At 37.7% G+C, this 12,372-nt stretch overlaps 1 long non-coding RNA gene across 1 annotated transcript in view; it reads left to right on the top strand.

Moving 5' to 3' along the window:
• The first annotated feature begins 8,221 nt into the window (after nt 1-8,221).
• The window catches only part of LOC309615958, a 28,577-nt gene continuing 24,426 nt past the window's right edge, over nt 8,222-12,372 (top strand). The window contains exon 1 of the long non-coding RNA XR_014237176.1: nt 8,222-12,321. This is a non-coding gene — a long non-coding RNA (uncharacterized lncRNA). The remainder of the gene's footprint in view (nt 12,322-12,372) is intronic.

Here is a 12,372-nt window from a genome sequence, read left to right as displayed (position 1 = left end):
TCTTCTTTGGAGAAATGTCTATTTAGGTCTTCTGCCCATTTTTGGATGGGGTTGTTCATTTTTTTGTTATTGAGCTGCATGAGCTGCTTGTAAACCTTGGATATTAATCCTTTGTCAGTTGCTTCATTTGCAAATATTTTCTCCCATTCTGAGGGTTGTCTTTTCGTCTTGTTTATGGTTTCCTTTGCTGTGCAAAAGCTTTTAAGTTTCATTAGGTCTCATTTGTTTATTTTTGTTTTTATTTCCATTTCTCTAGAAGCTGGGTCAAAAAGGATCTTGCTGTGATTTATGTCATAGAGTCTTCTGCCTATGTTTTCCTCTAAGAGTTTGATAGTGTCTGGCCTTACACTTAGGTCTTTAATCCATTTTGAGTTTATTTTTGTGTATGGTGTCAGGGAGCATTCTAATTTCATACTTTTACATGTACCTGTCCAGTTTTCCCAGCACCACTTATTGAAGAGGCTGCCTTTTCTCCACTGTATATGCTTGCCTCCTTAATCAAAGATAAGGTGACCATATGTGCATGGGTTTATCTCTGGGCTTTCTACCCTGTTCCATTGATCTATGTTTCTGTTTTTGTGCCAGTACCAAACTGTCTTGATTACTGGAGCTTTGTAATATAGTCTGAAGTCAGGGAGCCTGATTCCTCCAGCTCCATTTTTCGTTCTCAAGATTGCTTTGGCTATTCGGGGTCTTTTGTGTTTCCACACAAATTGTGAAATTTTTTGTTCTAGTTCTGTGAAAAATGCCAGTGGTAGTTTGATAGGGATTGCATTGAATCTGTAGATTGCTTTGGGTAGTAGAGACATTTTCACAATGTTGATTCTTCCAATCCAAGAACATGGTATATCTCTCCATCTATTTGTATCATCTTTAATTTCTTCCATCAGTGTCTTATAATTTTCTGCATACAGGTCTTTTGTCTCCTTAGGTAGGTTTATTCCTAGATATTTTATTCTTTTTGTTGCAATGGTAAACGGGAGTGTTTTCTTAATTTCACTTTAGGATTTTTAATCATTGGTGTATAGGAATGAAAGAGATTTCTGTGCATTAATTTTGTATCCTGCTACTTTACCAAATTCATTGATTAGCTCTAGGAGTTTTCTGGTAGCATCTTTAGGATTCTCTATGTATAGTATCATGTCATCTGCAAACAGTGACAGCTTTCCTTCTTCTTTTCCAATTTGGATTCCTTTTATTTCTTTTCCTTCTCTGATTGCTGTGGCTAACACTTCCAAAACTATGTTGAATAATAGTGGTGAGAGTGGGCAACCTTGTCTTGTTCCTGATCTTAGTGGAAATGGTTTCAGTTTTTCACCATTGAGGACAATGTTGGCTGTGGGTTTGTCATATAAGGCCTTTATTATGTTGAGGAAAGTTCCCTCTATGCCTACTTTCTGCAGGGCTTTGATCATAAATGAGTGTTGAATTTTGTTGAAAGCTTTCTCTGCATCTATTGAGATGATCATATGGTTCTTCTCCTTCAATTTGTTAATATGATGTATCACGTTGATTCATTTGCGTATATTGAAGAATCCTTGCATTCCTGGAATAAACCCCACTTGATCATGGTGTATGATCCTTTTAATGTGCTGTTGGATTCTGTTTGCTAGTATTTTGTTGAGGATTTTGGCATCTATGTTCATCAGTGATATTGGCCTGTAGTTTTCTTTCTTTGTGACATCTTTGTCTGGTTTTGGTATCAGGGTGATGGTGGGCTCGTAGAATGAGTTGGGGAGTGTTCCTCCCTCTGCAGTATTTTGGAAGAGTTTGAGAAGGATAGGTGTTAGCTCTTCTCTAAATGTTTGATAGAATTCGCCTGTGAAGCCATCTGGTCCTGGGCTTTTGTTTGTTGGAAGATTTTTAATCACAGTTTCAATTTCACTGCTTGTGATTGGTCTGTTCATATTTTCGATTTCTTCCTGGTTCAGTCTCGGCAGGTTGTGCATTTCTAAGAATCTGTCCATTTCTTCCAGGTTGTCCATTTTATTGGCATAGAGTTACTTATAGTAATCTCTCATGATCTTTTGTATTTCTGCAGTGTCAGTGGTTACTTCTCCTTTTTCATTTCTAATTCTATTGATTTGAGTCTTCTCCCTTTTTCTCTTGATGAGTCTGGCTAATGGTTTATCAATTTTGTTTATCTTCTCAAAGAACCAGCTTTTAGTTTTATTGATCCTTGCTATTGTCTCCTTCATTTCTTTTTCATTTATTTCTGATCTGATCTTTATGATTTCTTTCCTTCTGCTAGCTTTGGGGTTTTTTTGTTCTTCTTTCTCTAATTGCTTTAGGTGCAAGGTTAGGTTGTTTATTCGAGATGTTTCCTATTTCTTGATGTAGGCTTGGATTGCTATAAACTTCCCTCTTAGAACTGATTTTGCTGCATCCCGTAGGTTTTGGGTCGTCGTGTCTCCATTGTCATTTGTTTCTAGGTATTTTTTGATTTCCCCTTTGATTTCTTCAGTGATCACTTCGTTATTAAGTAGTGTATTTTGTAGCCTCCATGTGTTTGTATTTTTTACAGATCTTTTCCTGTAATTGATATCTAGTCTCATAGCATTGTTGTTGGAAAAGATACTTGATACGATTTCAATTTTCTTAAATTTACCAAGGCTTGATTTGTGACCCAAGATATGATCTATCCTGGAGAATGTTCCATGAGCACTTGAGGAAAATGTGTATTCTGTTGTTTTTGGGTGTAGTGTCCTATAAATATCAATTAAGTCCATCTTGTTTAATGTATCATTTACAGCTTGTGTTTCCTTATTTATTTTCATTTTGGATGATGTGTCCATTGGTGAAAGTGTGGTGTTAAAGTCCCCTACTATGATTGTGTTGCTGTCGATTTCCCCTTTTATGGCTGTTAGTATTTGCCTTATGTATTGAGGTGCTCCTATGTTGGGTGCATAAATATTTACAATTGTTATACCTTCTTCTTGGATCGATCCCTTGATCATTATATAGTGTCCTTCTTTTTCTCTTGTAATAGTCTTTATTTTAAAGTCTACTTTGTCTGATATGAGAATTGCTATTCCAGCTTTCTTTTGATTTCCATTTGCATGGAATATCTTTTTCCATCCCCTCACTTTCAGTCTGTATGTGTCTCTAGGTCTGAAGTGGGTCTCTTGTAGACAGCATACATATGGGTCTTGTTTTTGTATCCATTCAGCCAGTCTGTGTCTTTTGGTGGGAGCATTTAATCCATTTACATTTAAGGTAATTATCGATATGTATGTTCCTATTCCCATTTTCTGAAATGTTTTGGGTTTGTTATTGTAGGTGTTTTCCTTCTCTTGTGTTTCTTGCCTAGAGAAGTTCCTTTAGCATTTGTTGTAAAGCTGGTTTGCTGGTGCTGAACTCTCTCAGCTTTTGCTTGTCTGTAAAGGTTTTAATTTCTCCATCAAATCTGAATGAGATCCTTGCTGGGTAGAGTAATCTTGGTTGTAGGTTTTTCTCCTTCATCACTCTAAGTATATCCTGCCACTCCCTTCTGGCTTGCAGAGTTTCTGCTGAAAGATCAGCTGTTAACCTTACGGGGATTCCCTTGTATCTTATTTGTTGTTTTTCCCTTGCTGCTTTTAATATGTTTTCTTTACATTTAATTTTTGATAGTTTGATTAATATGTGTCGTGGCATGTTTCTCCTTGGATTTATCCTGTATGGGACTCTCTGTGCTTCCAGGACTTGATTAACTATTTCCTTTCCCATATTAAGGAATTTTTCAACTATAATCTCTTCAAATATTTTCTCAGTCCCCTTCATTTTCTTTTCTTCTTCTGGGACCCCTATAATTCGAATGTTGGTGCATTTAATGTTGTCCCAGAGGTCTCTGAGACTGTCCTCAGTTCTTTTCATTCTTTTTTCTTTATTCTGCTCTGCAGAAGTTATTTCCACTATTTTATCTTCCAGATCACCTATCTGTTCTTCTGCCTCAGTTATTCTGCTATTGATCCCATCTAGAGTATTTTAAATTTCATTTATTGTGTTCTTCATCATTGCTTGGTCCTACTTTAGTTCTTCTACGTCCTTGTTAAATGTTTCTTGCATTTTGTCTATTCTATTTCCAAGATTTTGGATCATCTTTACTATCATTATTCTGAATTCTTTTTCAGGTAGACTGCCTATTTCCTCTTCATTTGTTAGGTCTGGTGTGTTTTGACCCTGCTCCTTCACCTGCTGTGTGTTTTTCTGTCGTCTCATTTTGCTTAACTGACTGTGTTTGAGATCTCCTTTTCACAGGCTGCAGGTTTGTAGTTCCCATTGTTTTTGGTATCTGTCCCCAGTGGCTAAGGTTGGTTCAGTGGGTTGTGTAGGCTTCCTGGTGGAGGGGACTAGTGCCTGTGTTCTGGTGGATGAGGCTGGATCTTGTCTTTCTGGTGGGCACGTCCACGTCTGGTGGTGTGTTTTGGGGTGTCTGTGGCCTTATTATGATTTTAGGCAGCCTCTCTGCTAATGGATGGGGCTGTGTTCCTGTCTTGCTAGTTGTTTGGCATAGGGTGTCCAGCACTGTAGCTTGCTGGTCATTGAGTGAAGCTGGGTCTTGATGATGAGATGGAGATCTCTGAGAGATTTTCACCGTTTGGTATTATGTGGAGCTGGGAGGTCTCTTGTGGACCAGTGTCCTGAAGTTGGCTCTCCCACCTCAGAGGCACAGCCCTGATGCCTGGCTGGAGCACCAAGAGCCTTTCATCCACACGGCTCAGAATAAAAGCGACTAAAAATAGAAAGAAAGAAAGAAAGAGGATTAAATAAAATAAAGCTAATATAATAAAAAATAAGAAAAAAATTATTACGAAAAAATTTTTTTAAATTTTTTAAAATAAATTTATTAATTTTTTGTAATAAAAAATAAGAAAAAAATTATTAAGTAACAAATTTATTAAGAAAATTTTTTTTAATTTTTAAAAATAAAAAAATATGAAAAAACTTATTATGAAATTTTTTTTTTAATTTTTAAGAATAGAAAATAAGGAAAAAATTATTAAGAAAACATTTATTAAGAAAAATAATTTTTTAAGTACAAAAAAAAAAAAACGGATGGACCAAACCCTAGGACAAATGGTGAAAGCAAAGCTATACAGACAAAATCTCACCCAGAAGCATACACATATACACTCACAAAAAAAGGAAAAGGGGAAAAATTAATATATGCTGCTCCCAAAGTCCACCTCCTGAATTTGGGATGATTCGTTGTCTATTCAGGTATTCCACAGATGCAGGTACATCAAGTTGTTTGTGGAGCTTTAATCCGCTGCTTCTGAGGCTGCTGGGAGAAATTTCTCTTTCTCTTCTTTGTTCGTACAGCTCCCGGGGTTCAGCTTTGGATTTGGAACCGCCTCTGCATGTAGGTGGCCTGATAGCGTCTGTTCTTCGCTCACACAGGACGGGGTTAAAGGAGCAGCTGCTTCGGGGGCTCTGGCTCACTCAGGTGTGGGGGAGGGAAGGGTATGGATGCAGGGCGAGCCTGCAGGGGCAGAGGCCGGCGTGATGTTGCAGCAGCCTGAGGCGCGCTGTACTTTCTCGCGGGGGAAGTTGTCCCTGGATCACGGGAGGCTGGCAGTGGCGGGCTGCGCAGGTTCCCGGAAGGGGCGGTGTGTATAGTGACCTGTGCTCGCACACAGGCTTCTTGGTGCTGGCAGCAGCAGCCTTAGTGTCTCATGCCCGTCTCTGGGGTCCGCGCTGATAGCTGCGCCTCGCGCCCGTCTCTGGAGCTCGTTTAGGCGGCGCTCTGAATCCCCTCTCCTTGCGAACTGCAAAACAAAGAGGCAAGAAAAAGTCTCTTGCCTCTTCGGCAGCTGCAGACTTTTTCCCGGACTCCCTCCAGGCTAGCTGTGGTGCGCTAACCCCTTCAGGCTGTGTTTTCGCCGCCAACCCCAGTCCTCTCCCTGTGATCTGACCGAAGCCCGAACCTCAGCTCCCATTCCCCGCCCGCCCCAGCGTGTGGGCAGACAAGCCTCTCGGGCTGGTGAGTGCTACTTGGCACCGATCCTCCGTGCAGGAATCTCTCCGCTTTGCCCTCCGCACCCCTGTTGCTGTGCTCTCCTCCGTGACTCCGAAGCTTCCCCCCTCCGCCACCCGCTGTCTCCGCCCGCGAAGGGCCTTCCTAGTGTGTGGAAACCTTTCCTCCTTCACAGCTCCCTTCCACTGGTGCAGGTCCCTTCCCTATTCTTTTGTCTCTGTTATTTCTTTTTTCTTTTGCCCTACCCAAGTATGTGGGGAGTTTCTTGCCTCTTGGGAGGTCTGACATCTTCTGCCAGCGTTCAGTGGGTGTTCTACAGGAGCAGTTCCACGTGTAGATGTATTTCTAATGTATCTGTGGGAAGGAAGGTGATCTCCACGTCTTACTCTTCTACCATCTTTATCCATTCTATAAATATATTTTTAACTTGTTCCTCAGTTTATCATCTACTTCAGCCAGCCTAACCACCTTATAGATCTTTTTTGGGGAGCCACCTATTTAAATAAGAACAGGTACATTGTTAATATAAAAAATGTTTTACATTTGTAATGTGGAATTATTTCTTTCAAATTTGGAGCACTCTCAAAAACTATAACTAGAGAAATGTCTATTTAGGTCTTCTGCCATTTTTTGATTGGGTTGTTTGATTTTTTAATATTGAGCTGCCAGAGCTGTTTATATATTTTGGAGATTAACCCCTTGTCAGTTGCTTCATTTGCAAATATTTTCTCCCATTCTGTGGGTTGTCTTTTCATCTTGCTTATGATTTCCTTTGCTGTGCAAAAGCTTTTAAGTTTCATTACATCCCATTTGTTTATTTTTGTTTTTATTTTCATTACTCTAGGAGGTGGGTCAAGAAACACATGAAAAGATGCTCAACATCGTTAATTATTAGAGAAATGTAAATCAAAATTACAATGCAGTATCATCTCACACCAGTCAGAATGGCCATCATCAAAAAATCTACAAAAAAAAAAAAAAAATGCTGGAGAGGGTGTGGAGAAAAGGGAACCCTCTTACAATGCTGGTGGGAATGTAAATTTATTAAGCCACTATGGAGAACAGTATGGAGGTTCCTTAAAAAACTAAAAACAGAACTGTTGTATGATTCCCAATCCCACTCCTGGGCATGTACCTGGAGAAAACAATAATTCAAAAAGATACATGCACCCCAGTGTTCATTGCAGCACTATTTACAGTAGCCAGGATGTGGAAGCAACCTAAATATCCATTAACAAGGAATGGATAAAGAAGATATGGTACATATGTACAATGAAATATTACTGCACCATAAAAAGGAATGAAATTGTGTCATTTGCAGAGACGTGGATGGACTTAGAGACTGTCATACAGAGTGCAGTAAGTCAGAAAGAGAAAAACAAATATCATATATTAACGCATACATGTGGAATCTAGAAAAGTGGTATAGATGATCTTATTGGCAAAGCAGAAATAGAGACACAGACGTAAAGAACAAACATATGGTTACCGGGGGTGGGGGGGGGGGGTGGGTGGGAAGGAGGGCATGGGATGAATTGGAAGATTGGGATTGACATATATACACTACTATGCATAAAATAGATAACCAATGACACTGGGCTGTATAGCACATGGAAATCTATTCAGTTCTCTGTGGTGACCTAAATGGGAAGGAAATCCAAAAAAGAGGGGATATATGCATACATATAGCTGATTCACCTTGCTGTACAGCAGAAACTAACACAACATTGTAAAGCAAATATTCTCCAACAAAAAATTTGCCAAAAAAAATCAAAACAAAAACAAAACTATAACTTGCTTTGGAAATGTGTTAATTATCTATCTTCCCCTCTGAAAAATAGTTTATATGCATATTTTGTAATTAGGGTTTTGAAACAAAATTCTAAAGTTTGCATATCAAATAATATTCTAAAATAGTGTTTCAAGGTCTCTGACAGGCTTTCAAGAGATCCACAGTAGTTTAACTATTCTAAAAGGCTATGAAATAACTTTTGTCATACGCATTTCACAAATTTGAATTTTAAGCTTTATTGATATTTTCTCAGAAATATTGTTATTGTCATAATAACCTTATATTCTTAAAGGTTTTTAATATGCTTTCCAGGCTTCTTCATCTTCTTTTCACTTATTCTGAGTCTTATTTAACATTAATTATCAGGTTGATAAATAATTCCACCTGAGATGGGGGGGACAGATCACTGTGCATGTTATAAATTGTATTTTTTAATTCGTATTTTTGTTGAATTGTGAAAAAGCATATATATATATCACGGGCTCAAAAGCCATTCTTGAAAAGATAAAAGTTAGTAATGAAACAGTCATGTAAATATTACAATCTAGATTTGTCATAAATAAGTAGTGAGATGATTACCAGTACTAATGTAGATTGTGAATCTGTGTGTGAGCTGGAGAAAATAAAACTGTGCAACAATTTTACACAAATAGATTAAAATGACTTAAAAATCATAGGATTGGAAAGTGGGTATATTGAACTAGAAATTCATTACCTCAAGTATTCAGCATGTTATCATTTATAAAAATTTGATAAATTTTGATAATTTTTTTTGGAAAATTTATATAATTTTCAAAGCAATTTTCTGTTTGGTAAACCAATCACATTTTTTTCCTAGAGCAAGTGCTCAGTATTGATTTCACTGTAAATTTAAGAAGTTTGTCACTATTCAGCTACCAAAACTACAGGAATATCAAAGTTTTATTTCTCTAAGAAATCATAAACAATCATATTTAAGACATGTGATTTCAGTATTAATTATGAATATTACCCTTGGAGATAACACAGTTTGGGAGAGTAGCAAAATTCCTTTATCAATGGAAATAAATATGATAAAAGATATGGCATTTTACATTTCATTAGACCACTGAAGTGCAGAAAACAAATCAGTTCTTGGCATATATTTAGTGTACATTAGGTAGACGTGTTTAATAATAACTTACAGTCAATCTTCATTATTCCAAGATTCTGTATTTGTGAATTCATCTGCCTGCTAATATTTATTTATAACTCCCAAATCTATAATTTCAGCGTTTTCATGGTCATTTACAAACATGCTCAGAGCAGCAAAAAATTTGATTCCCCCAACACCCACATTCCCAGCTGAGATTATACAAGTTGCAGCTCTGCTTTCAACCAGAGGCAGATGGACCAGAGGATGGAGACAGTAGGGGGTGGTGGAGTAAAGGGCAAGAAGCTCCAGTTCTAGTATGGGGATTGAACCCTAACTTTGGCACCTGTTAGTGGGGTAGCCCCAGGCAAGTCACTTAACACTTCTGAACCTCACTTTCTCTTTTGCAAAATAAAGAAAATAGAATCTACCAGGATGAGTTGTTTTAAGGATTTAAGATTATAATCTATGTTACTTATGTATATCTATATGTACATATTTATCCTGGGGCAATGATTCAGTACTTGCAAATTCAGTTTTTGTCAACTTTATGTAACATAACTGCTGTGCATGATGAGAACTGACTGTATATTGTCTCTCACTGCAAAACTTTATTAAGGGAGAAAAAAAAACATTTACATACGTACTACTTTGCGATCAATTATATAGATTATAAAGGTATATTATCTTAAGCAAGTATCTTTCAATGTAATACGGAAGTTTGAATACATGAGTTTTTACTTGCTCCCCAAAACTACTAAAATAATATTTAAGAAATAAAAATTGGATACACAGAAGGAAAAAAAGAAGGAGAGAAGAGACAAGATATGTGAACAAAATTTGGGGAGATTGAATATATTTAATAAAAAGTAATGATTTAGAGAAGAGAAAACTGAAGTTATCAGAAGCAGCGAAAGCAAACTCTCTCCTCCTTATTCCTTTCAGTAATAGGCCACGTCTCTTTTAGCTGGACACATGACTGCCAGGTCTGACTACATTTCTTAGCATCTCTTGCATCTGTATATGTTCGCTGAGGTATAGTGAATGAAAGTAACTTGCATGACTCCGAGAACATGTCCTTTGAGAAGAAAAATATTTGTTCTCCAATTATGTTTTCCCCATCCTTCTGTCTACAACTTGGATTCAGTGCTGGTGGTCCAAACTTTATGTGCAGAGGAATGTAGTAAGATAGACAACAACAGCAAGAAGATAGAAGGAACCTAAGTCCCTGAACAACCTCTAGGAGCAGAGTTACTAATTATTTTGGACAATCTTCCTGTCCCCTGACTATCTATGGAAGACAGGTAAAGGGTAGACCAAAACCAATAGGATCTCCAGGTTCCTTTCTCTATCCCAGCAAAAGACAGGAATTTTATTCTTTGGAGAGACTGAGTCAGAAATATTCTGAATAAGAGGAACCAGGACTTAGCTGAGGGCAGGGAGAAAGCACCATACCAAAACAGCAGATATTTTCAAAGATATTTTCTTTCATATCAAAACAACTAAAATTTTCAAGCTTAAAACTGCACAACCTGAGTTCCTAGTTCTACAGCAGGCTTCCCATATAGAGATTTGAAGGACTCCTCTCTGAGGAGAATAATCCAAAGAGTAAAATCTAAAAAGATTAATAGATAGGAGTCTCTCAAAAAAACAAAGTCCAGAATTTTATAAGAACCCTACACCTTTAGTGAACTTTTTTTAGCATATCACTCCCCAAAATAAACTGGCAGTCAAGGAAAAAACTACTATAGAGAGAGAATAACAAAACAGAAGGAGAAACTCATAAAATGTTAGAAAAACATACAGAAAGAAAAACAATATTTTAAATCTGAAATTAATATTATCTGCACTTGTTATTTACACTGATTAATAGATTATCTCAAAATTTAGTGGCTTAAAACAATGAAAATATTTATTATCTCTCACAGTTTTTAAGGATCAGATGTTTGGGAGCAGTTTAGCAATGTGGTTCTGACTCAGGATTTCTCTTGGTGTAAACATCAAGATGTTGTCTGAAATTTCAGTCATCTGAAGGCCTGACAGGGCCTGGAAGACTCCTTCGCATGGTTGGCCGGTTGGTGCTAACTTTTGACAAGAATTTTCAGTTCCTCCCCATGTGGGCTCTTTCCCAGGGCTATTTGAATGTTCTCATGACTCTGGTGGCTGGTGTCCCCCAGAGCAAGTGGTCTAAGAGAAGCCAACACAGAAACTACAATGGCTTTTGTGGCCTAGACTCAGAAGTCATACAGTCACTTCCTCAGTGTTTTATTGGTCATACTGGTTAATAATTATCTATTGTGGAAGAGACCTACATAAAGTGTGGATACCAGGAGATAAATATTATCAGAGTTTATTTGGAGAATGCCTACAGCATCATCTCTAAGAAAAAATAAATAAATATTAAGTTGGAGGAAAAGGGTAGTATATTCCGAAAAGACTTTCTAAAACTAAAAATGAATTCTTAAAAATTTAAATGTTAGTGTCAAATATTAAGAATTCAATGGAAATTAAAATATAAACTCCAGAAATTAGAATTTAAAAAAATTTCCAGATGTTAGAACTGAAAGACAAAGAATTGGAAATTTGGGGGAAAAAATAAAATATTGTCGGGAAAAAAATACATAAATTTTCTAGAAAGCTGCCTGCCAAGAATTCCCCCCATCTCTGTAATGGATGCAAACCCTCCAGTCATGTGATGAAACCTATTTCCACTCCCTTTGAATCTGAACTGGCTCTGGGATTTGCTTTGATCAATAAAATTTAGAAGCAGGAAGATCAGGATAGGAAGTGGGAAAAAAGGTCAATTTCCAACTGGTCACTGATTCTCAATAAATAGCACTCATTTGCTTGTTTATGCAAGACATTTTGAAGAGGGTATGAAACTACAGGTGTACAAAAATACCACACAGTATGGAATACTGAGAGAAGGAAGAGCAGGAATTTATCTGCCAGCTCCTCCCATTTCCTATCTCTCAGTGCTTTAAGTTAACTTTATGCGTGAAGTATTAGCTTTCCTATAGTTCTATGTTGTTACTGAGGCCTCTGGACAGTTTCTGGAGAAGTCAGATTCACCACTACTACCACTACCCCTTAGCAGAGAGGTGCTTTGTATAAGTCTGGAAATGGTGAGATGTGAGCAGGTCTATGGGTTCACTAAGGCAAGACTTGGTTACTGAAGATGGTCTGCTCTCTACACAGTAGGTGCTGTGGAGGCCAGATTTTCTCTGCAAGAACATCTGAGACAGCTGGTGTTAAGAGAGTAAGGGATGACAGGGGCAGCTAAGGATCTCCATCTTGTAAGCATCCCAACTCAGAAGACAGATGGAACTGAGTAAATCTGTTAGGGGGAGCCAACAAATTAGATTTCATTCAGTCCATCCCTCAACTACTTGGATCTGCTCACATTCTCCAGCAATAGTATGAAAATCAGATTTCCACCCTTCTTCGTCAAGAATGGAGGTGAAGGGGCTTCCCTGGTGGCGCAGTGGTTGAGAATCTGCTTGCCAATGC

The sequence above is a fragment of the Balaenoptera borealis genome (genome assembly GCF_965194805.1).
Source record: "Balaenoptera borealis genome assembly, chromosome: 18".
Lineage (NCBI taxonomy): Eukaryota > Metazoa > Chordata > Mammalia > Artiodactyla > Balaenopteridae > Balaenoptera > Balaenoptera borealis.
The sequence above is the reverse complement of the archived record's forward strand: the minus strand, read 5'-3'. Positions and strand labels throughout refer to the sequence as shown.